The following is a 27,788-nucleotide window of genomic DNA, read 5'->3' on the forward strand; positions in this document are numbered from 1 at the left end:
TGATGGGGTGAGGAGGGGAGCAGGGGAGGGTCAGGACTCTACACAGTCTCACTATAGGCACCTATAAGAGGGGCTCCTCTTCACAGCACCCTTCTCTCCAAGCACCAGTCCACCCCTGGCCACTGGAGTGACCCAAACCAAGGGCAGCCACTGCACTGACTGACCGGGCCCAACATGATTCTCTCTGTCCAGAGTTTGGAAGGCAGACACAGAACTTGGAGACATGTGGGACTGCCTGGGGTGCTGTTGTGAACCATGTGCAGGGAAAGCAAAGAGACAGAGATGGCAGGGTGGGCAGAAGGAGAGGGGCTGGGAGACAGAGAGACACAGGCCAAACAGAAACAAAGAGAAATGCAAATAGAACACAGAAGAAAGATAGGCAGACCACACACACACACACACACACACACACACACACAAGCTAAGGCACAGCCCCGGGCAACATAAGAGGCACACAGAGACAACTCAGATGCAGAGGCCTAGTGGGGTAGGCAGTCAGGTGGGGGGATGTAGATTTGGGTGCATCGCTGCCATGTCTGAGGCCCTACCACCTTTCCGCTGTGCTTCCTGCTGCCTGCCCTGGGCACGACCCCTGCATCCATCCAACAAATCCCTCCCTCAGGGGGCACCTGGGTGGCTCAGTGGTTGAGCATGTGCCTTTGGCTCAGGTCACGATCCTGGGGTCCTGGGCTCACTGCAGGAAGTCTGCTTCTCCCTCTGCCTATGCCTCTACTTCTCTCTCTGTGTCTCTCATGAATAAATAAATAAAATCTTTGAAAAAAATGTTTTAAAATAACCCTCCCTCAGCTGATCCAGTTGCATACTATTTTCCATATGTGAAATCAGAAAAGTAATTTTAGTTATCAATATCCAAGGAGAGGAAAGATGGGCAAATTTTAAGGCATATTGTTGATTACAGTACAAATAAGTCAAAATATTTGGGAAACCTATTGAGCAATCGTTATTCAAATGTTATGAAATACTCTTACCCTTTTACTTATATCATAATAGGAAAAAAGTAAATACAACCTTAATGCCCAAGGTAGGAGAAAAGTTAAGCAAACTAAGTCTGGAATATATTATTTCACATCAGGAATAATATTACCTCTAAAATCATTTGCCAAGAACGTAACCAGTAAGTTGTTCATGTTAAAAGAAACATGCTAAATATAAAGGTGCAGAAACTATGTAAAATATATATATTGAAAATAAAGATCATAGTTAACACTCAAAGAGACAATGGGGAACTACATTTGGGTATCAAATAAAAGGGGCTTCCCCCCTCCCCGTGCTTATTAATGTATTTTCAATACTTTTATGAGGATATAATCAAGACAATATATTTAATCGCTTAAAATAAGAGGGGGAAAATAGTAAGAGCCCATCCCCTCACAATTTCCCACTTGTTATTCTCTCTCTCTCTCTTTTTTTTTTACAAATTTATTTCCCACTTGTTATTCTCAAGCTGTGATTTATTCTATTGCTATGGTCCCTCTATGGATCCTTACATAGAACCACTGATTCCAATAACCAGGTTAAATTTCTTGCCAATGCTGCCACATGGACATTTATTTACTACACATTCTTCCCAATGCCTGCCCCCTTGTACAAGGCTGGGCTAAACTAGTGCAGACACACTGATAGGCAGCTTCTAATTTTCTGAGGCAGCCATTCCATTTTTTAAAAGATTTTTTTAAATTTATTCATGAGAGACACAGAAAGACAGGCAGAGACACAGAAAGAGAGAGAAGCAGGCTCCCAACAGGGAGCCCAATGCAGGACTCAATCCCAGGACCCTGGGATCAAGCCCTGAGCCAAAGGCAGGTGTTCAACCACGGAGCCACCCAGGTGTCCCTTTTCCATTAAAAAAAAAAAAAAATTATTTTTTAAAGATTTTATTTATTGAGAGAGAGAGAATGCAAGCAGGAGGAGTGGCAGGAGAGAGAGAATCCTAAGCAGACTCCATAGGGGAGCATGGAGCCCAAAGCGGGGCTAGATCCCATGACCCCAAGATCACCATTGCAGCCAAAATCAAGAGTCAGGAGCTCAACCAACTGCGCCACCCAGACACCCCAGCTATTCCATTTGTGTTTTAATGATATCAATGATCTCCAGCTTAATCTGCAGCCCCGAGGCCTCTGGGAGAGGCTCACCAACCTACCAGCGGTCAGGAGACTGTTCCATGTCCAACAAGGTCCCCTCTCCCCCTGGATATTTAGACCTACAGCTGTGCTACTCGAGGTTCTGACCAGGAATCAGATTTGTCCTGGCTCAGGCTGGTTGCTTGTTTTTTCTTCTTTAGGGAATAATACAAATCAGCTCTATTTGGCTGTCATTAATGTTCCCCTTTTCATTCCTCTTTTTATGTGTGTACATACATAGACGCAAAGGGCACAAGGGAGGAGGCATAGCAGTTTCTCATTTTTATATATGTTTTCGAGTCTTTACAACATAAGAGCACTGTAGACCTATACATATATATACTTAACATTCAAAAAACGTTATTAAAGATTGCTAAATAAATGGTATGACCACGGAGTTCAATGTTTTAAATACCATATATAAAAGCATGAGGTCTAATTAAAAGGAGCCAAGAGGGGCAGGTGGCTCAGCGATTTAGCACTGCCTTCAGCCCAGGGTGTGATCCTGGAGACCCGGGATTGAGTCCCATGTCAGGCTTCCTGCATGGAGCCTGCTTCTCCCTCTGCCTGTGTCTCTGCCTCTCTCTCTGTGTGTGTCTCTCATGAATAAATAAATAAAATCTTTAATTAAAAAAAAAGAGCCAAGAGATGAAAGAAAAATTATCCTGGTAGGTTCTTCACTGACCTACAGCTATAATACCAAACCCCCTTCAGCCACTCCTTTCAACATGCGTCCCAAGAAGCATGTGTAGATGGAGGGTGGGGAGGTCAGTATAACTTATTTTTATTATTTATTATTTACTTATTTACTTATTTATGATTATATACTGACTTTCTTATTTGTTGTCTAGATCTTGGAACACTAAAAAGGATGCCCACCTATTAGAATATGTGGCCAGATGCCTTTTCAAGACTAGAAGTAATATCCCAATTTCAGCTTAAATATTCCAAAACCCAGGACACTTTCCACACCTCTCCTTGGTGAGCCTCTCAATTAATAACAAAAACTTTCTTCCCCCCAGGAGGCCAGTAGGCAGGCCTGCTTGGAGTGAGAAGTACTGAAAGGTTTCTAATGATTTCTACAAGGATGGCTTTTCTTTCAGGTTCAATTCCTGAGAAAGGCAAACTTTCCTGCAGGAGCAATCTATAGCTTCTTAGAGCTAACGATGCATTCCGCAGTTCTTGTCCTCATGGGAACATTTCACTCTTAGTGTCACTGTTTATAGCAAACAGCATCACTGGGTTACACAGAAGAGGAGAAAAGCAGGAAGAAAGGTGGTTCCATTAACTGTTTAAATCAGGCTTTCTCCTTTTCACTTCACTGTGGTTAGAGCAGAGAGCTGGCTGGTGTGACACGTGCAACCCCACAGCCCTTATTTTACCCATATTTGTGATACAGGAAAGGTTGAGTAGAATAACTGTTTTGGCTCCCATGGATCACTCCCTCCCCCCCCCCCCCATGGATCACTTTTAAGACAGGGTAGCACACCTGGAGTTAGATATAAAACTTACTCTGTTAGATTAAAATGATCCTTAAATAGCCATAGAGTAAAACCTTATCAGTCTTTGGTTTGCTGTGGTGTGGTGAAGAGGCGGACGGACGCAGTGACTAAGTGAACTCCTCTAACAGGGCTCGGTATGCAGTGGTAACTGGAACCTATTATTTATGTCTAGAACAATGACCCTCTGGGTGTTGAGTTGAGGGAAATGAGGGAAACACAGAAACAGTGTTTACAAGATGATCACCAGTTCACAAAGCTCTCCAGTACGTGGTTTGAACGTGTCAGGGCATGTCGTGCCCCTGTTCAAATTTCTTCAGTAGATACTCATTACCTACAAATAATAAACTGCAAATCAGAATCATCTGTGGACATTTGAAAAACCAAACATGCGGGCAGCCCGGGTGACTCAGTGGTTTAGCGCCACCTTCGGCTCAGGGCGCGATCCTGGAGACCCGGGATCGAGTCCCACGTCGGGTTCCCTGCACGGAGCCTGCTTCTCCCTCTGCCTGTGTCTCTGCCTCTCCCTCTGTGTGTGTGTGTGCCTCTCATGAATAAATAAATAAAATATTTTAAATTTTTTTTTAAAAATGCTCAAGTCCTCTTCCTGAAGATTCTAATTCAATGGTCCTGGGATCTAAGTGTGAACATTTTTTTTTAGAAAAGCTTTCTAGATGATTAAAATGCACAGGATTGAGGACTACCAATTTACAAGAGGAGGTCTCAAGCCTTCTGTACTATATACAAACCTCAATTCCCATAGCCCTCCACCTCACATTTCACCTTCCAACACCACCAAACCACTAGCAGTTCCCTATAAACTGTCTCTGAGCCTTTGTGCCCACCCCCCTGCCCTCGTTGTGAGTATGACAGATTAGCCACCATCCAGGTTGTGGTTCAAATGAGGCTTTCTGCCCTAACATTTCCAGAAACACAAAAGATATAGAGAAGGGGATCTAAGCAGACCAGTACAGAAAATCATCAAATAACAAAGGAAGAAAACAAGAGAAGAATAGGGAAACAAAGGGTTGCAAGACAGACAGAAAATAATTAATAAAATGCCAATAAGTGCACATTTATCAATAATCACTTTAAATGTACATGAACTAAATTCTCCAATCAAAGACACGGGGTGTCTGAATAATCTAAAAAGACTCACTTCAGAAGTAAAGACACATAAAGATGGAAAGGGAAAGAATGGCAAAGGATATTCCATGCAAATGGAAATAAAAAGAAAACTTAGTAGCTATACTTATATCAGGCAAAATAGACTTTAAGGCAAAGACTATAATAAGAGACAAGGAAGGTTATTATATAATGATAAAGAAGTCAATCTAACAAGAGATATAATATGTATAAATATTTATGTACCCAGCATAGGGGCACCTACATACATAAAACAAATACTAACAGACTAAAAGAAGAAATAGGCAGCAATACAGTAACAGGGGATTTTAATGCCTCCTTTTGTCAGTGGCTAGATCATTCAGACAGAAAATCAATAAGGAAACATTGGCCTTAAATGACAAGCTAGACTAGATGAATTTAACATTCCCAGGCTGGCGCACGCCAGGCTGCCCTTGCACATACCTTATTCTGGCAATCACATTTGTCACAATGAAGTTATTTGTTTGCCCATCTCATTTCTGAACTGTAAGCTCCTGGAGGACAAACATCATTCTTTTTCTTCTTTATATCCTGCTGTCAAGCAAAATACCTGTCATGTGATGGGTACTCAATAGATTTTCGGTGAATGAACTAATAAATGCATCATGTAAAGGTAATATAGCCAAAAGTATGATAAACAATACTGCTGGCATTATTTTGTTGAGCAAAAGAAATCTTGAATAAACAAAAATTGAATTGTTATTCAATTAAATTCTCCATAATGTGCCTGGGCAGCCCGGGGGGACTCAGCGGTTTAGCGCTGCCTTCAACCCAGGGCATGATCCTGGAGACCTGGGATCCAGTCCCACGTCGGGCTCCCTACATGGAGCCTGCTTCTCCCTCTGCCTGTGTCTCTGCCTCTCTCTCTCCCTGTGTCCCTCATGAATAAATAAATAAAATCTAAAATAAAAAAAATTCTCCATAACGTGCCTTGGGTTCTAACAGTTACTTAATAATCCACAAGCACACTAGAAGGAAAGGTCTTGGTTATCTCTGACTTGGTTAGAAGCAATGCTGCTTCCATCTTATGTCTAGAATTCATTTCAAGGGGACTCATATGACTTCAATTCTAGTCTTAGACATTGCTGAAAGAAATCTCTGAAAGAAACTGGCAGGAGAGTTGGCAAGACAAAGATAGATTATATATGCAGTTTAAGGTTTTCTGAATAGCATTTTGCTAAGCTATAGGCTTACAGGATTTAAAATATGACTCAGAACACCAACTATGATGCCAACATTTTTATTTTTAGATTTTTTAGCAGAGAATATGGCTATAAATTCAACCTACTCAGTCTACAAATCCTTTAAACTTCCTCCTAGAGAACAGAAAAGGACTTGGCATTTCTCCGGGTATTATTTTATTTGCATATATAGCGATGCTGGTAAAATTTTGGTAACTAAAGAAGAATTAATAACTGAAGCTCTAAATGATTCCCATGATTACTGCTTAAGTTGGCAAAATATCCTTAAGCAAAGAAGACACTTGCTCATGGAAATGTGCATGGGCGGATTGTTCAGTTTTTTTCACAACGGTATGCTCGCTTGTAGTTATATCTGTGTTCTCAGACAAGTGCCAAGGGGGCAATAACAGAAGGACCACAATTTTGAGAGGCAAAATGGGACCACAGAAAATTGAATGGCATGGTAAAAATATTTCATCCCTCATACCAAGTGTGCTTTGCTGTTTGACACTTTAGCTTTTCATGATCCTGTTTCTTATTTTTTAAAAATTTGATTATATTGAAGTATAATTTATATACTACCCCTGTTAGGTGTAAAGTTGGATGAGTTTGGACAAATGAATTTACACCACCTCAAGCAACATATACAACACTTTCCTCACCAAAAAGTGACCTCCTGCAGTCAACTCTTACTCACTTGCCCCTCTGATTTCCAACACTATCAATTAGTTTTGTCTGTTCTAGAGCTTCAGATAAATAGAATTGTGCAGAATATGCTCTTTTTGTGTCTGTTTCTTCCTTTCAACCTGTTTTTGAGTTTCAGCCACAGAGTATCGGCAATCCCTTCATTGCTGAGTAGTATTCCATTGCATAAATATACCACAAGTTATCTGTTCATCAATTGAGGAACATATGAACTATTTCCAGCTTTTAGTTTTTATAATAAAGCTGTAATGACATTCAGATATAGGCCTTTCTCTTGGGCAAATGTACAGGAGCAGAACTGTTAAGCCATAGGGTAAATGTGTTTAATATCAGAAACTGCCAAACTGCTCTCCAAAGTAGCTGTGTCTTTCTCTACTCACCAGCCGTGTCTCCTGACCTCTCCAGTTGCTCCACATCCTAGTCAACACTTGGTATTGTCAGTCTTCTTTTTTTTTTTAGATTTTATTTACTTATTCATGAGAGACACACACAGAGAGAGGCAGAGACATAGGCAGAGGGAAAAGCAGGCTTCCCGTGAGAAGCCCAATGCAGGACTCGATCCTGGGACTCGATCCCGGGACTCCAAATCATGACCTGAGCGGAAGGCAGATGATCAACTGCTGAGCCACCTAAGTGTCCCGCTATTGTCAGTTTTTAAAATTTTAATCATGCTGGTGGGTACAGGTATACCTCACTGTGGTTTCATCTACAAGGTATGAAATGTGTTTCCTTCATCATTCAAGCTTTTCCTCCTCCTATAGAACACTGGCAATATGATATAATAAAAGATCACTGGGTTAGTTTCTGGAATCTTGAATTTTATCACCAACTTTGTCACTAAATAGTTGCATAAATGCCGTAAAAACTATCTACCCTGACCTCGTTCTTACCCCTAACTCTAAAACAGTTAAGTCAGGCTAAATGAGACTTAAATTCTTGTTCTAAATAAAAACGAGCATAAATTAGTTTTATCAAAAGCAATATATTCCTTTCATAATAGTTAAGTATTATTTTTGCATAATGTCCCATAGGTTTTTTTTAAAGATTTTATTTACTTATTCATGAGAGAAACACAGAGAGAGGCAGAGACACAGGTTGTGGGGAACCCGATGTGGGACTTGATCCCAGGACCCTGGGATCACGATCTGAGCCAAAAGCAGATGCTAAACCACTGAGCCACCCAGAAGCCCAATGTCCCAAAGTTTTCAAAGAGAACTTGTATCCATCCCAATGCCAAAGGAATAATTATCTTCAAAATATCACACATTAAAAAAAAAAAGGAATAAGAATTCATCAGAGAGGAGATTGCATTCAATGTAAGGCTCCATCTTTTGCCTGGTGCTACAAAGCTGGTTTGCTAAATCAGTTAACCTTCCTGAATTCCCTTTCATAGTCCTCTGAGATTAATTTCCAAATTGCTTTTTAAAACCTTTCTGATTCAAAAAATACAAATAATCACCTTTGATCACTGAAGTTTTACACACTAAGCTTTAAATTGCATTTTGTGACTCAATTAGCAAATCATTGGATTCATTGGCCATTTAACCTTATGTACAACAATTTTTCTTTACTATCTATTGTGAAGCTTCATATATCTAGCAACTTAGAGAAATCAAGCAAATTCCAAAAGTTAGTTCTCATCTTTTGTGTTTCCATAAGGCAAGGTAAGGCTAAAGCGAAGGTGAAGACAGAGTTAATGATAAAAGCAGGAAAATGTCATACATTCTTTATGAGGAAACTTAAGGAGTTGGAAGAAAGGATAAACAGTGATCAAAGATGAGGGGAAAATGCATGGCAAAACACTAAAAGAAATGAGTTTTCAGTCCGAAGAAATATGTACTAAAAGAAAAAAATTGCAAATAAAACATCGTGTTCAGGGAGATATAGTGGGAAGAACACAACACTTTTTACCTTCAATTCCCATCTCAGCAAACAAATTAGAGATTGCCTATCCAAGATTCAGATTACACTTAACAAAGGTTTCCCATATCTTGTTTGTTCTAAAGATATCTCAGAATATGCCAGCAGAGACAGAATAAACCCTTTATTGCTGACAGCAAAAAAGACACGGGCTTCAGTGGGAGGTCTATTTCAATATGAATGAGAAAGTTGAGTTGCAGCTAAAAAAAGGTCACATCATTTATTTAAAAAATATATATTTATACAGTATACTTCCAAAGGCCTTTTACCCATCGAGGTGAAAAGGAAAATAATCCACCTGCCATCAGTTCAGTTGATCATTAACCTTTCCTGGGTCACTAACCTCTTTAAAAGTCTAATGAAAGTTAGGATGCAATCTTTCCAGAAAAACAATCCTAAGGCTTTGCAGAGCCCCACGTGGTTCAGCTCCGTGAAAGGCCCTCTGTGGAGCCTTGAAGGGTTTAGGGACCCCGGGCTTAAATGAAGTGCCCCTGATTAAATAAATTTGTCAGTGTGCTTTCTGCTGCCAATAATTCGAATCGAATCTGTATCCAAAAAAGAGGAAAGCAAACCTCTCCTAATCCAAACCCCCAATATAATACACAGTAGAATCTGAAGATGATTTTTTATTTTTATTTCTTATGCTCTTTTATGTTTTTATGTTTTGAGTGTATGACTGTTTTATTTTTTAATATATATTTTTTTTTATTGAAGTTCGATTTGCCAACATATAGTATAACACCCAGTGCTCATCCCATCAAGTGCCCCCCTCAGTGCCCATCACCAGGTTACCCCAACCCCTGCCCACCTCCCCTTCCTCTACCCCTTGTTCATTTCCCAGAGTTAGGAATCTCTCATGTTTTGTTACCCTCCCTAATTTTTCCCACAAAGATGCTTTTTTAAATTCCAAAAATTATTGAATATTCACTTATGAAGTGTATGTTCAGAAGTAGAAAGTGAGCTATAGGGATGCTCCCCAACATCCATTCCCTAATCATTGCCCCTTCAACATGAGAGTCAGACAACAAGCATGAATAGTCATTTGAGTGGGTGATGTCAGCGCCTTCCATTTCTAGAATAGTTTTATTCTAAAAGGAGGAATTCATTATGGGGCACAGAGGGAGGAGAGTAAATGGCTAGAAAAATGTATGGGAACAAACTGATGTGATTTAATTTTGAGACATTCAGAAATATAAGTGAAAAAGAAGGATAATTTGAGAACTCTGGCTTGTAAGGCAGGTGTCTGTGGCAAATAAAATAACAACCCCCAAATATACCCACAGCCTGATCCCTGGAATCAGTGAATGTTACCTTATACGGCAAAATGGACTTTAGAGACATGATTAAAGTACAGCTCTGGAGATGGGGAGGTCGTCCAGGATTATCCATGTAGGGCCAATGCGAGGACAGAGTCCTTATAAGAGAGAGGCAGGCAATCTGTGAGTAGCCTGCAATATGATGAGATGTGATGATGGAAAATAAGATGTGACATGGGACCATGGGCCAAAGATGCAGGTGGTCTGGAAAAGTTGGAGAAAGCAAATAAGTAGATTTTCCACAAGAACCTCCAGAAGGAACACAGCCCTGTTGACAAGCTGATTTTAGACTTCTGACCTCTAGTACTGTAAGTGAATCGATCTGTATCATTTGAAGCCACAAAACTCAACAATTTAGTTTTGTGACAGCAGCACTAGGAAACAAGCATGCTCTCCATCTCTGTATTTTTTTAAATGTCAAGGAAACAAAGGGAGGTATGAAACAGCATATGAAAAGTATTTTCTAATGAATAAATACCTCCATCAACTAGGTTAAGAATAGTTCAAATCTGGCCTTGAGCCAGCAACACACGGGGAAGTTATGTGATATAAGGAAAAACACTGGACTAGGAGTTAGAAAATTTGGGTTTTCATCCTCACTCTTCTGTGTACAGCTATGTGTCATCAGGCAAGCACAACCTCTTTGAGTCTCAGTGACTGATTTTTAAAATGAAACCTGGAGACTACACAAATTATAACGTCTTAACGAAGGCCAAAGAACCTTCTCTAGTGACTAATTCTAACCAGTGGCCTGTTTTCCCATTACTTAGTGGTTACATGTCTCATCTTAATCCTTATATCACCCTGTGAGGTTGGCCACACATTTCCTATTTAACCTTAAAGAAGTCATGTCCTTTGCCCGCCATCTTGGGGATCTGAATGTAGGTCTGTCTGACTGGAGACCACCTTATTCTCCACTGTACTGTGCTGCCTTTCCAAGCCAAGGTGCACACTGTGGGCCTAGGGACCTGAGACAGGTTAGTACACAAGAGCTAGACCACCAATACCAACCAGGATCATGGATATGCTTAAGAAAATAAAAGAAAATTGGGGAGTGGTCAGGAGACTAAATTATATCCAAGCATTTTAAATGCTAGACATGAACTTTCTGGGATCACTTTTTTTTTTTAAGATTTTATTTATTTTTTCATGAGACACACAGAGACAAAGAGAGGCAGAGACACAGCAGAGGGAGAAGCAGGCTCCATGCTGGGAGCCTGATGTGGGACTTGATCCCAGGACTCCAGGATCAGACCCTGGGCTGAAGGCACCGCTAAATCCCAGAGCCACCTGGGCTGCCCCTGGGATCACTTTTTTTTTTGGTGGTGGTGGGGGGAATCACTTTTTAAAACAAAAACATTTCACGACACAAAGGGGTCTTAGAGGGCAGACACCTTACTGTTCTCTGAGGTAGAATGCTATATTCCAAACCAGTGAAACTTCTTTCCTTCACATTCAGATTCCACGCTGGGCCTATGCTGCTGCAGCAGCTCCAATCTTCACGGTTCACAGGAGGAGAATGGAAAGCCTGCAGCCCAAAATAGTTTAATAAGGCCAGCAATGATTCATGGAGTAATAACAGGCCAAGCAGGCACAGGCCTGCAGAACTGGGGCCCAGCTGAGAGGGGGTTTCACGGCCCAAGGTTACAATGAAGAATACAGAGGACATTCATTACACATTTTCAAGGAGAGAAAGATCATTAGTATCACCTGCAAACTCCCAAAAAGGAAGTCAAATATGAGGTAATTCAGCCTGACAATTTATTAACACTGTCCTAGAGTTCAAATGCAACAGACCCATAAAGGTAAAAAGCAACCATGTAAACAAAAGCTCTTGAGAATGTCTTCTCTCTCAAAGGCTCTGATTTAGTCCCAAAATTTGCTAAATGAATTTTATGTGCGTAACTATCTTATGTCGAGGAATAGTTTAAAAGAAGCAGAACATGTAAAGAAGAACAAAAATACTCAGAAAACTGTAAAGAGATCGACATTCATAGGCCAGTCTAAAAACCCAAACTTGGGATCCCTGGGTGGCACAGCGGTTTAGCGCCTGCCTTTGGCCCAGGGCGCGATCCTAGAGACCCGGGATCGAATGCCACGTCGGGCTCCCGGTGCATGGAGCCTGCTTCTCCCTCTGCCTATGTCTCTGCCTCTCTCTCTCTCTCTCTCTCTCTGTGTGTGTGTGTGACTATCATAAATAAATAAAATTTACAAAAAAAAATTTTTTTTAATAAAAAAAATAAAAATAAAATAAAAACCCAAACTTGAATAACCCCACAACATAGAACACTTAGGTCATTAATGATATTTCTGATCACACTCCTGTTCCCAAGGAAAACTAAGAGTTGAGCAAAAGTTTAAGCATGCTTAAACTTAAGCGTGCAAAGAAAAAGAAAATTTGCTTTTCCATAATTAATCTACCTTAAATTCCAGTTGAGGCAAGTATTTGCATATGCTCCAGTTCTCTTCTGAAGTCAACATTTACGTAATTAGTTATTAGACAAATAAACAGATGGGTAATTCACAAAGTTAATCACTATCTGCTTTTGCTATCAGAATTTCGTATTCCAGCCAAAGAGGGAGTCAAATATACCTATGCAAAGATACATACAAGAGTTACATACAGCCTAAATTGAAAGGGTAAAACAATAAACACAAAGATTCACTGGCATTACAGTGGTTTAGTCTAGAAATAGCTCTGTGGATAAAACGAGAAAAGCAAAGTTTATAAGAAGGAAGAGACAGAATGTGATGAAGCTGATGAGAAAAGGCAGGCCATATGTGTAACTGCGCTAAAATGGGACTGGGAGAGAAAGTCAATTTTCTCAGCTGGAGTTGAAAGTAAGAGTTTAGAAGTCATGGGAAATATGGTCATGTGAGAGCAGTTTTTTTACAGGTGAAAAGATAAATTTCACAACTTCAATGAAGGTCCCGTGAAAATCATCAATATCAATGACCTCAATGCTTTTTTTATTCAAATATTAGTTAGATAACCACAGCATGCTCAACACTGATCTCACCAACAAGTGTGAGTCTTTGCTGGAGAAGCAATAATCTTTTCATTATATTCCTTTCATGTATGTGAGTTAATGACAAATTACTGAGTTCCTGGGATCAAGAAAAAAATTGCCAATAATAGAGGTGAAATGAAAACAATTGTCAAAAAACAGCAACAACAAAAAATACCTTCATCAATTATTAGAGCATATGATATCTGCTGAGCCAAAATGGAAAACAACAACCCTCATTTCACAGGTGCTTTGCCAAAAATATATCTATCTTTTCCCTCTCAGCCACTCAGGAGTAGCAAAAAGTACATGATGGTTTCCATAAGCTTGTGTCCAGGCTGGTCTTCTGAAAATCAGATTGAAAATCAGAATGAACAGGGGTGTCTGACTGCCTCAGCCCATAGAGCATGCAACTCTTCATCTTGGGGTCATGAGTTCAAGCCTCACAGTGGGCATAGGGCTTACTTGAAAAAAAAAAAAATCAGGATAAAAAGAACACCAGGAAAATTTAGTTTAATTACTCAGATGGCTTTATCCTTAAAATAAAGACTGTAAAACTGAGTTTACCATACAGCTTACCTTTGAGAGAATCTTCTAGAAACAGTTCGCCCTTAAAAAAACAATGTAATGACCTATGTTTCAGTTAGGCTGCACTTTCATTTAGATCTTCTATTCCTTGGGCTTCAGGCAGATGGAAAAGCCAGAAATTACAATTTTGCTGAAATGCCTTCTTCCTGGGAGAGTTGATTTTCCCCACTGCACAGGTTTGTCTCACTTTATGTAATGCGTGATCTTGAAAATTGCATGTAGTCATTGAAAAATGATTTCAAGAACCCTGTAGTAGCTTTTTCTTTTTTAAGATAAGACATCTTGAATAATACATACATGGTTGCTTGCATTGTATACAAGCATAAAGCTGTTTATGAGTAAAAACTCCAGAAAATGAATAGAGAATTGGTTATATAAGCTATTATATATCTATACAGTAACCTATAAGACTTCCAGTAAAATAATAAAACAGGCATGAAGATTTTTATTAACTTAAAAAAAATAATTATGGAATCACAAGAAGTTGCCAAAACAGTGTAGAGTGTTCAGTGTGTCCTTCACCTAGCTCCCACCAATGGTACTATCTTACATGTAATTAGCCAAAATCAGGAAATTACCATTGGCACAATACAATTAGCTAGACTAGAGTCTATTCTGATTTCACCAGCTTTTACATGCACTCATTTTGTGTGCATGTACGTGCATTGTATATAGTTCTACAAAATTTTATCACATATATTTTCGGGTACCCACCACAACTAAGACAGAACTGTTCCATCACCACAAAGGAACTAAAATGGAGCCTTTTGCAGTACTAGTACATGTTCTCTATCTTGATCTGGGTGATGGTTATGCTGTACACTTAACATTTATGCAATTTAGAATATAATTTATGTCTGTATTTAAAAAGAATGATGATGAAGCTCTATTCATTGACATGGACAAATATTCCAAAAAGACTAAGTTTAAAGAAGTTATAAAACAGTCATTAGAAGAGGATCTTATTTTTGTATAATTATATATCCCAGTATGCCCAGAAAAAGAAATCCCAAAACAACAACAACAACAAAAGCACATACATTCTCAAAGAGGGAATCTTTTTTTTTTTAAATCACCACTTAATTCATTCTTAGGTTTCTTCTGGTTGAAAAGTTAACTTTTATAACTCCAATACAATCCTTTTTATCACTCCCCTAAAAAGCAATGTCAATCAACTTTATAATGAATGGGCCTCAGGCTACCAGTTCTAGTAAAATATGAACTTGAAAAGGCCTTCCTCCTGAAGCCCGGTGTGTTAGAAAATGTGTGAATTTTCCAAAGGAAGCTGAGACACTGAATATAGACTATTTAGGGCTAACTCTTCCTCTCACAATTTACAAAACAAAAAACAAAAAACCCACTACATTCTTTTGATACAACCTTCAATCATCACAGACTGCAGGCTAAATATGCAAAAGGACTCTAGGGACCTCAAAATGCAGAAGACAAATATCTCCCTCTTAACAAGATCAAAACTGCAATACAACATGCCAAGCTCTTACACCACCAGCAAGAAGAAAGTCAGACAGCAGAGTAAAACATCAATTTTGTCTAGGAGCAAGAAGGTGGAAGTATTCTAGCCAAAGGATGACTCTGGATCTGGGCCTTGAAAACTTCTATTTGGGCTTCCACCAAGTGGAAAGGAATGAGGAAAGAGGAGAGAGTCATTCTAGTCAGAGAAACTGCTATAGACACAGGAACTCCAAGGACCTGCTGGATGACAGGAACCTATAGGACAGGGAATATTTGAAGGGAGATGATTCTAGAAACAATTTTAAATATCATACTAGAATTTTGGTCTTCATTATCTTTTTTTTTTTTTCCTAAGTCGGCTCCACACCCAGCTTGGAGCCCAACATGGGGCTTGAACTCACAATTCTGAGACTAAGACCTGAGCTGAGATTAAAAAAAATTGGACACTTAACCAACAGAGCCACCCAGGTACCCCTGGACTGCATTATCTCATATGTGGTAGAAAACCCAAGAATTTTTAAGCAGAACACTGGACTGGTGGCAGTGTTTAAAGTGAACTGGGATGGAGAGAATTGAAAAAAAGATAAATTACTGAGCTCTTACCAGTGTACTGGGTGAAAAATGATGAGAATCAAATAGGGGCAGAAACAGCAGGTATAACAGAGAAGGATACTAATGAATAAATTTGACTTGTACTTTTTCCAACTATATAAATGGCATCAGGCTGTATATACCCCACAATTTGACTCTTTTTGTTCAACATTATTCTTGAGATTTACCTATCACAACCCATGTAGTTCTAGGTTTTTCATTTTAAGCTCTAGAGAATTTAGTTGATTGAATACACAATCACTCATCCATATCTTGTTCATGAACATTGAAGTTCATTCCAATTTTTTGTTCTAACAAACAACAGAGTGGGGAACAGAGCATACCTACCTCCTAATACGTGTATATGAGACTTTTACATATTTGGAAATAGAACTGCTGGTTTATGGACTCATAAGGTTTGAACATCTTAAACCAAACTATTTCTTGCCAAATTATTCTCTGAAGTGGTTGTTCCAAATGATATTCCCATAGGCGAAAGAGGATTTTCCATTCTACATGTGCTTACCCACACTTGGTATAGTTAAACTGTTTAATTTTAACAAATCTGTGAGTGTAGAATGGATACTCTTGTCCTGGTTTTATATTATGTTTCCAGGGCCTAGGGCTATTTCCAAAGGATAATCCACGAATTAGAATATGTTTAGTGAGGGAGAGGAAGAAAAACTATGGGGTGTGCTGCTTGGGTAACAAGCATAGAAATACCTGTCAGCAATTACATTTAGCTGCAATGTACATACACACTCACGAAAACACACACATACACACACAAATGGTGGCCTAAATAAACAAGGACTTACTTCCCATGAAAAAAATCCAGAAGGCATTCCAAAGCTGTTATGGCAGGCAGTTCTGTGGTTACAAAGAGCCCAGCATCCTTTTATCCCAAACTTCATCTGCAAGGTCACTGGAGGGTCAAAGATGGCGTCTGAAACTCTAGTCATGATTCAAATTGGAAGGCCAGAAAAAGGAAAGAGATTTGGGCAAAAAGATCATTATCTCTCAGCGAGAGAGCTGCTTTTTTTTAGCCTTCCTGGAAGTCCCAGGAAAGACTTCTAGTAAGACTCAATGGCCAGCTCTTAGTCCTGTGGCCATACTTAGCTGCTAAGAAGATTAGATAATGAGGTTTTGTTGCGTTGTTTGTGTTTGTATTTTTTAGGTAAGGTGCCTAGGAAGAAAAAAGGATTCTGTTACTAATGAGAAAGTGTCCAATGGGAGGCAAAATTCTTTGCCATAAGTAAATGATATGATTAATGAAGATACAGAACATAAGAACAGACAAGAAGAAAGGATACGGAGTTCAAACGATAAGAGGTCAATGTAGAGATCCAGATTTAGGAACTGTCATCTTGGAGCTATAAATTATAATCATGGGAATGACTAAACTCTGGAAAAACCACTGATCAAGAAAAAGCATGGTGAGGTGACTGCAAAAGGAAAGAAAAGATTTAACAGGAAGAAAGATCAATGAAGGGAATCAACATATAGAAAGAGAATATTCAAGAAGGAAGATAATCAGTGTTTTTAACTCAAAAGTAGCAAAGTCTTTGAGGACTGAGGAAGCAGGTGTATAAGCTTCTAGTAACGACGTCTTCAGTAGCCACTCTACCAAGCTTCTTTGTTGGTAATAAAATTCCAGTTTTGTTCGGCTACTGTCAACTTATGTGCTTGAGAGGAGCCTGAGCCCCTCCCCAACGCCAGGCTAGAAACCTAGATCATTCCAAATCTATCAGGAAATCCCATCACCCTGCCATTGATTGGCTTAGGCAAAGGCATGCGGTGCAATCCTGGCCAGTGGGGGTCCAGGGTCAGTTTGAAGAGGAAATACAGGGCAGCCCGGGTGGCCCATCAGTTTAGCGCTGCCTTTAGCTCAGGGCCTGATCCTGGAGACCTGGGATTGAATCCCATGTCAGGCTCCCTGCATGGAGCCTGCTTCTCCCTCTGCCTGTGTCTCTGCCTCTCTCTCTCTCTCTGTCTCTCTCTTTCTCTCTCTATGTCTCTCATGAATAAATAAATAAAAACTTAAAAAAAAAAAAGAAGAGGAAATACAGCTAACTAACATGCTATGAATGGGAATGGCAGGGAGGAAAGACTAAAGAAACCCCGTCTTAAAGACCCTATCAAGCCATTAAATTAAGCTAATCTGGAACTGTCTTACTTCCAGACTTCTTTTATGTAGATGTCTCTCAGAGATGAGAGAGACAGAGAGAGAGAGAGACAGAGACAGAGAGAGAACGAGTACCCACGCACAAGCTGGGAGGGGCAGAGAGCAGAGGGAGAGAGAGAATCTTAAGCAGGCTCCATACCTAGGGCAGAGCAGAGGTGGGCTCCATTTGATGACCCTCAGATCATCACCTGAGAAATCAAGAGTCCTTAACAGACTGAGCCACCCAGGCATCCCTATGTAGCCTCTAATTTAAGCCTCTTGTGTTTGGGTTTTCTGTAATTTCCGCCCAAACCATACTAATTGATAAAATAATCAACAGTATCAAAAGTTATAGACAGGCAAGATAGCCTCAGGAGGCCTTGGGACATGGGATTTAGAATGGAATGACAGACACAGTTCCATCACTGAGAAGGGGAAACATCAACAACTCCGAGGGCTGTGCATCAAGTTGGATGAATCACTTCTCATTGACCTCTGCTTCTGGATAAGACAAGGACAAGTTCAAATGCTGAGAATGAGGTGGTGGAAGAAAGTTGCCTCCCTGAAGAGAATAATAAAGGTTTGGAATAGCTGCTCCAGAAAATGGGAAAGAGTACAAACTTTGGATCAGCAAAAAGATTTCAAGTAGCACCAAGGGTTCTGTTAACCTTAAGACCATACATTTGTTAGGGAGTCAGTGATCAGTTACAGAGTGAGTACAGAGATTGAAGAGGCTGTGGGGTTGATTCAGAGGTGGAAAAAGAGATGATAAGTACTTCTGCGGAAGATCCTCGGTGACAGATCATCAAAGTCATTGACCACACTGCCCAGGCGCACCAGGGAAAAAGTGAAGGTGGAGGGGAAGTAAAGGCCAGAGACAGACAGAAAACAGGGTGGATATCAAGGAAATAAATTCAGAGTCTGAAGAACAGATTTAGTGCAAGAAGCAGATGACAAAGTGGGCAAACTAGCAGAGGGAAAGAAGCAGATGACAAAGAGGGCACTCTAGCAGAGGGAAAGGTAACTCAGAAGCCAGGGTCCTCAGGTGTGATTGGGGGAGGAGGGGTTGTGAGGTAGGATGGAAAGGAAGGTCACTGATATCAAGGACATGGGGCACAGTGAATGCGGATGCCAGATTCATCCCCCAGAAGGGCACAAGCCAGAAGCTGCAAGGAAGTCAGGAGATGGCTACAGAGTGGGAGCTGACACCACCCAAAACCACTCTTCGCATTTCTTCTCATTTATGAACACTTGTGGAATCCAAAAATTTCTTAAGAAGAACTCTACTAGCCTGCACAATAGTCTCAGGCAGATAACCTTTAGATATAGATAAATATAGATATAGATGATATAGATATAATATAAATATAGATAGAGAAAATCTATATATATATAAATTAAAGGTGGCCCTGAGCCCTGGGAAAATCCTAGAAAACTCGGTCTATTATCAGACAACTCCTCCTAATAAGGTCTTTCCTTCTACCAATTTAAAACACCCTTCAGGAATGAAATAAGAAAATTGCATTTAAGAGATTTCTTAAAGTTTCTGTTTCCAGCATTTCCCTTTTTTCTGATCCCACTGCCACCTGCCAGGCTTAGGCAGAAATTACCGCTTTTTGCCTACAACAGCTCCTACCCGGCTTGCCGATCGCAGGGTGCTCCCCATTCAAACCATTCCATACACACTTACCAAGCCCATCCACCTAGAGCATCTCTCTGATCACATCACTCCTCCTTGCAGATGCCTGCAGTGACTTCTCACTGCCCAGGACATCAGCTGTCAAGTTGAGCTCTTACAGCCTCTACATCCCATGAGAGGCGTGCAAGTGCTCCCACCATGAAAATCAAGAGATGCAATCTGTTCTCAAATTGCAGAAAGAAATAAAATTAGAGGTAACAGATACTTTTCCTCCATGTTAAGCTTCTTTTTTATGCTTTCTTAACTTTTGACACTGCCTCCCTCTTGTCCACATTACTACCTAATGGAAGAAGTATCTAATCTAACATAATATCTTTACTTACTTGAAACATAACACATCATTTTGTGGAATGCTTTTCCTTTTTTCTTTAAGATTTTATTTATTTATTTATTTGAGAGAAAGCAATGAGAGAGAGAGAGAGAGAGAGAGACAGCGAGCATGAGCTAGGGGAAGGGGCAGAAGAGGGAAAAGTATAATACCCACTAAGCAGGGAGCCAGATGCAGGGCTCAATCGCAGGACCCCAGAATCATGACTTGAGCTGTAGGCAGACACTTAGCCGACTGAGCCACCCAGGCACCCATCATGGAATTCTTCTCTGTGCAAATCTTGTGAACAAATGATACACAAAATAAAGTCCACCTATGTAGGGCTGGTTTTCGAGGCCCTCCTCAGTTCTGATCCAACCTTCCTTTCCAGCCTTACCTCTCACACTTTTGTCTACTTATCTTAAATGCAAAGCAAGCTGGACTGGCTTCACAGTTATTTGTATCCACAGTGATCTCTCTAAGGACGTAAGGCTGAATCTTGCTCACATTTCCCTACGTCACACATAACACAGCATGTAGGAAGCAGCTTTGCTCTGCAGGCCCTCTGCTCATCTGCTTCATATACTTTGGGCACCACCAGAAGTGTATGTTGAGTCCACCTGATTCGAGTAAATTTACCTTAAAAATCTCAAGATGTTATTTCATGAAACTTTACAAAGAAAGCAATGGATTACTCGAAAAGAACAGAACTTGCAGAGTATAGAATATACCAAATGTATTAGTCAGTCTAAGTACAGGCGTTCTCATATACAGCAATAATGAATACAGAGTTCAAAATAAAGCTAAGACCTTTAGGAACACCTGGGTGGCTCAGCGGTTGAGCACCTGCCTTTGGCCCAGGGTGTGATCCCGTGGTCCCGGGATTGAGTCCCACATCAGGCTCCCTGCATGGAGCCTGCTTCTCCCTCTGCCTGTGTCTCTGCCTCTCTTTCTCTCTCTCTCTTTGTGTCTCTCATGAATAAATAAATAAAATCTTAAAAAAAAAAAAAAAAGCTAAGACCTTTAAAAAGTGAGGAGGGGAGCCTGGGTGCTCGGTTAAACGTCTGCTTTCGGTTCAAGTCATGATCCTGGGGTCCTGGGATCAAGCTCCAGGTCGGGCTCTCTGCTCAGCTCCCTGCTTCTCCCTCTGCCTTTGCCTGCTGCTTCCCCTGCTCGTTCTCTCTCTCTCTCTCTCTCTCAAATAAATAAAACCTTTAATTTTTTTTAAATAAAAATAAAAAATAAATTAAAAAAATAAAGCTAGGAGCCACCCTCCACCCCAACACAGCATTAAATCCATGTGAAGCCATGGGTGACTAAATTCATGACGGTCCAGCTCCTACCCAGGCACTTCACTTCTTTTGTTTCTTGGATTTAGATCCTTTAGATCTTCTCTGTCCCATGATGATCCACATATTCCATGCTGCTGGTCATCAGAATAGGGACATCCTGGTATTGGGTCTTATTTAGTTAGCAAGAGAAAATTCCAAGTCTCTGAAATGTGAAATTAGGACAAATGCAAAGTACAAAAGTTTCTGTGTTTCTATGACAATGGCCATTTCTCACCCTGTTAGGTCCAAGTCTTTGGTCCCCTTGCTGAAACCTTTGAGGCCAGAAATATGTAAATTGTTTTTGTTCTTAATTTTAGAAAGGTAACATGGTACATATGTCATATAATAATAGCTCCAGCAGGACCTGGAGCAGTGTCTCAGAGAAAAATACATTAACATTTCTGTAGCAAAATGTATGAACACCCCTGTTAATTAGAACAAAAGCCATAAATAGCCTCCTGTCAGTTCAGGGCCGACTTTGCCTTCAAATGAGCTACAAAAATACCAAACCAAACCAAACCAAAACTTGTTGCTCTTCAGATTTCACAACTATAAAAAGAGACTGAATTACAAATAACTGCAATGCTGAGCTTAAGAAGGTGACTGCTGTTGTTCCTTCTGCAACGATACGATATTATGGGAACACCTGCCTGAAAAGGCCATCCTATCAGCAGCTCCAAAGAGAACACAGCCTCAGGGGCTGCAAGAAACATCCAGGTCAGATGCAAGCTCAGGTTTTCCCCCATAACTTACAAATGTCCTCAATTTATTGATTATTTCAAGTGACATATATCACGAATTCCTTATTATAATCATCTTGACTGTGGCAGCACAGGGTTTTAGGATTCAACCAATTTATGCCACGTCCATAAACTGCACCATACACAATGCTATATGGCAATGTTCATGCTGAAGGATCTGCCTCTCGTTCCCCAGTGCACTGGGTCAGACCACACCAATTCAGGACACAGTGAGCTGCACGAGAATGCTTCTGCCACAGAGGCAGCTTTATGTATCTGCTTACTCATCCTATAAGTTTAAGGAACAGAGAGGAAACATTTCAGTCTGTTCATTCATTCGGCCATTTCATTCCAAAACAAAAATCACCAAAAAAGGACTCTAACTTCTAAACTGGCTCCTCTCCACCGAAGATTATTGAGCAGGAGGACAGGCTCATTTAGAACTTCCTAGGACTCCACTTCCCAGCCCGTTGGCAACTGGCATTTAGTAATCAGCAAGCTCATCAGCAGAAAGTTAAAAAAAAAAAACAACAAGAAATGAAATGTGCCAGAAAAAATGGGGCATATGCAGACCCAGAGATGTAAATAAAGTAGTTTGAGTACACATTTGTGGAAATGCATGACCAAAGAAAACAGCCTGAAGGCTATAAAAATAGTTATCAAGTGTTTATGTCAGGTTTGTCTCATTACTTATGTATGATGTCAATTTGCATTTATACAGATCAGGTTGCAGCATAAAGGCACACCTGTATTTGGCATAGTTTGGAGGAAACATAGCCCAATACTAAAACAAAAACAAAGATCAACCTCAATCCTCTGAGCAAGATGTCACAAATTCCCTCCCAGGTTCCCTCCACGTTTCTTTAAAGTCTTCAAAGTCTGCAATTGAGACAACAGAGTTCTTTTTCTCTTAGAAGATTAGAGATTTCTATTTCTAATAAATAGAAAATGTCAGTTATATGCTCATTCTCTTTCAATGGTAATATGAATTCCATAAGTTGCTGGGATGGAGCTTGGGATTTGCTAGGTACAGGGAGCCACAGGATCTGTTCCTTTTGGAAGACCTATCTATAGTGATACCTAAAAATGCCATTCCTCATCTCTACCTTCCAAATCACCCTTGCAAATTCACAACAAGAAATGTATCACCTCAAGTCTCATCTCCGCAGCTTCTATATTTGCTTTTGTGGAAATTTTAACAACCTAAATAAATACATACCTTTCCAAGAAGGCCATTAAACTAGATAAGATCAGGGTTAATACTATAAATCTATATCTATGCATATCTCCAAGGAAACTCATCTAATATTAGAGCCATGCTAAGAAACAGATTCAATTTTGAAAGAAACCAGGCAAGTAGAATTTAATAAAATGGAAATATGACTCTAAGAAGAGCTTTCATGTTCCCTGATGCTGACTCTATCTTCACGATGACAATACTACGATGAGATGAACTGTTGAAGATGTCACAACCCACAATCCATATAATAAACAGATGTGACTTTGGCTGGTCCATTCTGAATCTTCCTTGACACTCATCACTGTACTCCATGGTAGTCCATTTATGACACTTACCTGGTTAAATACAAACTAGAAGAGGCAGTAATAGTCAAATTAGGAATCCTTTACTCAATCAGTCTTCCTCATATATAAGAAACCATAAGAAGTCAATAATTTCAAATGCAAAGAAAACCAAGGAAGAAATGAAAGTTTGCCATTCTGAAGTCAAGAATAATTTAAGAAAATAATTTTATTGGGTAGAAACCAAAGATTAAAAAGTTATCTGAGGGATGCCTGGGTCACTCAGTGGTTGAGCATCTGCCTTCTGCTCAGGGCATGATCCCAGAGTACCAGGATCGAGTCCGGCATCAGGTTCCCATCAGGGACCCTGCCTCTCCCTCTGCCTGTGTCTCTGCCTCTCTCTGTGTTTCTCATGAATAAATAAATAAAATCTTAAAAAAAAAAAAAAGTTATCTGACTTTGAGGGATGATAGGGTGATCTTTGTATTCTAAAATACAACTTTCTGGGCTACAAACGTGGCTGTAACACCTCCTACACTTATGATGGCACTCTGAACAAGCGCTCCTACTTCCTTATTTGCATTATGCTTATCTGACTCCATTCCTGGGATTATAGGGCCATGCTAACCAGAAGACATTTCAGATGTTAAAAACGCCTTTAAGAATAAAGACTCAATAACTCTGACCCCCCTTTCCTTCCTAAAAGACAAGGAATGCCAAGGGCTCTTCTGTAGGCTCTATTTTATCCAAAGGTTTGTACCATGTCAAAATGGTGTTTGTGTTTGTATTTTCCTCATCTAACGAGGTACATAACTCCTTCATAAGGCTTTTTCTATTTTCTTTAACAGTAACATGTAAATTAATGAACAACCAACATCTACACTGTTGTCAAAATATGTTAGAAACCATAAAACGTGAAGCAATAATTCTGGCCCAGTGAGTCAACATCTGAACTTTTTTCCTGATGAATTTCATGGTTAGCTTTTTTCTTGTATTTGAGCAAGCAACATTTGTAAACCAAACAGCCATGGCCACCTATTATCAAATAGATGGAGTTGATCAAATAAGGCACTATTTGATAATAAAGCAACAAAAGAAAATCCACTTTATTTCAAATCAAGCACCATTTCTCTTCCCCATGACAAGCTTTCCCTCCTTCAAGCAAGTCTTCTTCAAGGCTGAGCATCTCCATTTCATTCACTCATCCTCCCACAACACAGTTTCCTGTCCCTTCTCCATCTTGGTCACTCCCATAAGGACAGAATGTGTTTTGAGTACATGTTCTGACCATCTGACATGGTGTCCTGTATCTACTCACTCAACAGAAGCTTAGTTAGCAGCAAGTATTATACTAGGAACAAGGGATACACCTCTGGCAGACTCACTGCTCTTTCGAGGCTTAGCATCTCCTGTAGCACCTAGAACAATGCCCAACACAAAGTAAGCACTCGGTTTTTTTTTTTAAACAAACAACTCTCATCAAATATATAGCCTGCATTTGAACATAATATTACAATCATAAGATTTAACGTCTTGAAAGTGGTACTAGAAGTATGTACAAGACTTTGAAAAGCTGAGCCATCTAGCTCATTGTATAGCTCAAGGATATAACTATGTTAATCATAATGTAAGATAATAATAAAGGATATAAGATGCTCATGGTTCATAAGAGGTTCAAATTATGTCTGCATTCTATTCAAAAGTATAGATAATACATTTTAGAGAGATGCAAGACATGGTTGATTTAAAATATTTCATTTCTTTGTATTTGTTCCAATTACTATTGCTAAGTAACAAATTACATTGGCAACTTTAAACAACTATCTTATGTGGCTCAGAATTTGGAAGGGTCAAGAACTTAGGAAAGGTGTGGCTGGGCAGTTCTGGTTCAGGTGTCAGAAGCCAGGTGGGGCTGAAGTCATCTGAAGGCTCAATTGGGCGGATATCAAGAAAGCTGGGAGCTGTTGTTGGCTGTTGGCTGGGAGCTCCCCCACATAGCTTCTTCAGCATGTTAACCTCAGAGTAGTCCTATTTCTATATTGCACTTGGCTTCCCCAGAACTAGTATTTCAAGAGAAACAGGCAGAAATTGGATGGCCTTTTATGACTCAGTAACATAAGTCAAATAGTGTCATTTCTGTCATATTCTATTGGTTGAAGCAGTCACAAACCAACTCAGATTGAAGAGAAGGGTACACGGACCTCAGTTACCAATGTCAGGAGAATTCTGGCCATTTTTAAAAATATTGCCATAGTTCTTGGGACACCCGGGTGGCTCAGCAGTTAAGCATCTACTTTTGGCTCAGGGCATGATCCTGGAGTCCCAGGATAGAGTCCCACATCGGGCTCCCTGAGGGGAGCCTGCTTTTCCCTCTACCTATGTCTCTGCCTCTTTCTCTCTCATGAATAAATAAATTTAAAAAAAAAGATTTTTTTTAATTGCCACAGTTCTTAAAGGATAAAGTTTCAAATATGTTTAAAATGTGGGGAGGTAAAATACTGTGTCTAAACGTGAGTCATTATGGGAGAAATATTATCTGCTACTTTGCTCGGTCCAAATATTTTCTTTTGTTAAATAAGTTAAGCTTAACTAATTGATTAGCTAACAAGAGGGTAACAAACAGCTTTCAAACTTTGAGGCTTCTATGCAACAAAAGGCCACATGAGCATGAAGGCCTTCTCTTAAGGACTTCTTAAGGACAGGCTCTGGGTTCACCTGACCCACTCCATATGGTAGTGATTTCACCCTCCTCCGCTCTGCACCCTTAACTTTTCATCATGTACTTCAGACTGATGAGTTGTAGAAGCAGGTGGGAGCAGAGGCAGTGACAGAGACTCCATCTCTTCTGTTAGTTTTGTGATGCTAAGAACTATCTGAATTCTTTCTTTCCCACAGCATCCAGCAGGCACCCAAAAAAGGTTTCCTCCTTGACTTGTGCTCAGTCTTAGTGCTCATTATTCTTGCCCTATTGATATTTTTAAATGGCTGAAACAAGATGATCTGGATAACAGAGGCTGGACTGGTGAGTTCTAGAGGCACTTAGAGCTATCTAAAACAAAGACGGGAGTTCCCCATTTCTGACAATGGTCAGGTCTTCAAGGTCTTTAGAGAGGATTAAAACATCTCATGGAGGTTGGACTCAAAGATTCTAAAGGCCTTTCTGAGTAAGACCTCCATAACTCTGTAATATAGGATTTATAAAATAAAAGCAAAATTGAATTCCTATAAATGTGTGAAATATTAACATTCACTATCTCCCTTCCAAAAATGTATTAAGATAGAGAAAAAGCACTTCAGAAACTCTGAATCATGCATCTTAATTGGGAGGATATATGAGGGAATACTCTGGAAAAAAGCTTTTCTGAGATGTATATACAAAGCGTATGGTTGTGTATGATTCAGCAAAGGAAATCAGTTGTTTCTGGTGGTGGTTGCTGCTCCCTAGTCAACAGAGCAGTAATTAATTGAACAATATTCGGGAGAAAGCTTTAGACACGACTGTCATGATCTGTCAATGACTCACCAAAGACTCCACAAGTCATGATTTCTCTGGGCCTCTATTTTTTTCTTTGTCAGTTTCTTGGTACCGTGTACATTCTCACCATGAAAATATCACTAAGTGATCTCATCCCACTGGGAAGAATTAATGTTAGCAGTTTGATGTGAATCCACCTAGAATTTATTGATCGATTTATTTACATTAAAGCAATATTTTACATATTATTATATGTATGTATGTATTCTGCAGATTTCATTTAACACCACATCATTCCATGATAAACCATACAGACCTACTGCGTAGCTTCATAGTAGTCATCATATACTGTGTTTCATCGATTTTAGGAAATGCTTTTCCTACATTTTTAATATCCCTGATATTAGGTGTGCCTCCTACTTTACTTGGCAGTATATTTTTCTTCTTTAGTGGTATATTTTCTTTCTTAGTGTCACATAAGTTAATGGTGGATCTTACCACCAACAGCCTTTGGTTCAGTGATATAGTTGGCTATGCTTTATATAACCAATCCACTTTTGGTGTTGGTGTTGGCAGCAGATTCTCTTGATGCCCCTCATCATGTTTCCCCAGCCCAGCTCTGATTTCAGTCATAGCCATGGTAGGGAGTTCCAAGTGGGATAGGTACAGGCTAATGACTCCCACCGCACAAGCACCACAGGGATCTCCTTGGTTTTCCAGGGTCTTCTCTGAAACTGGACACCAACTCAGTCCAAAGGCAATATTGTGGAGACATTAATGACCTAGGTTACAACCTCATCCAGGAGGCTACAGGGGTGGCTATGTAAATGCACTAGCCTTCTTCCTTTCCACAGGAGGAATCTGGGGGTAGAGCCAAGCCCCAGTTACCTACAGTATCAGCCTTATGACAAATTCTTATCTTGGCTTTTCCTTCCTCCCTGCCCCCTCAATTCCTGCTTCTT

At 40.0% G+C, this 27,788-nt stretch overlaps 1 protein-coding gene across 7 annotated transcripts in view; it reads right to left on the bottom strand.

The window, feature by feature from the left end:
* OSBPL3 (oxysterol binding protein like 3) overlaps positions 1–27,788 on the bottom strand; it is a 177,611-nt gene that overhangs the window by 120,007 nt on the left and 29,816 nt on the right. Inside the window, exon 2 of one of the 7 annotated variants that reach the window (XM_049093721.1) lies at positions 16,408–16,543. The exons of the other annotated variants lie outside the window; for them this stretch is intronic. The gene's annotated coding sequence lies outside the window, so the exon portion shown is untranslated. The remainder of the gene's footprint in view (positions 1–16,407; positions 16,544–27,788) is intronic. 7 annotated transcript variants of the gene reach the window in all.

Source organism: Canis lupus, chromosome 14 (assembly GCF_003254725.2).
Source record: "Canis lupus dingo isolate Sandy chromosome 14, ASM325472v2, whole genome shotgun sequence".
NCBI classification, from domain to species: domain Eukaryota; kingdom Metazoa; phylum Chordata; class Mammalia; order Carnivora; family Canidae; genus Canis; species Canis lupus.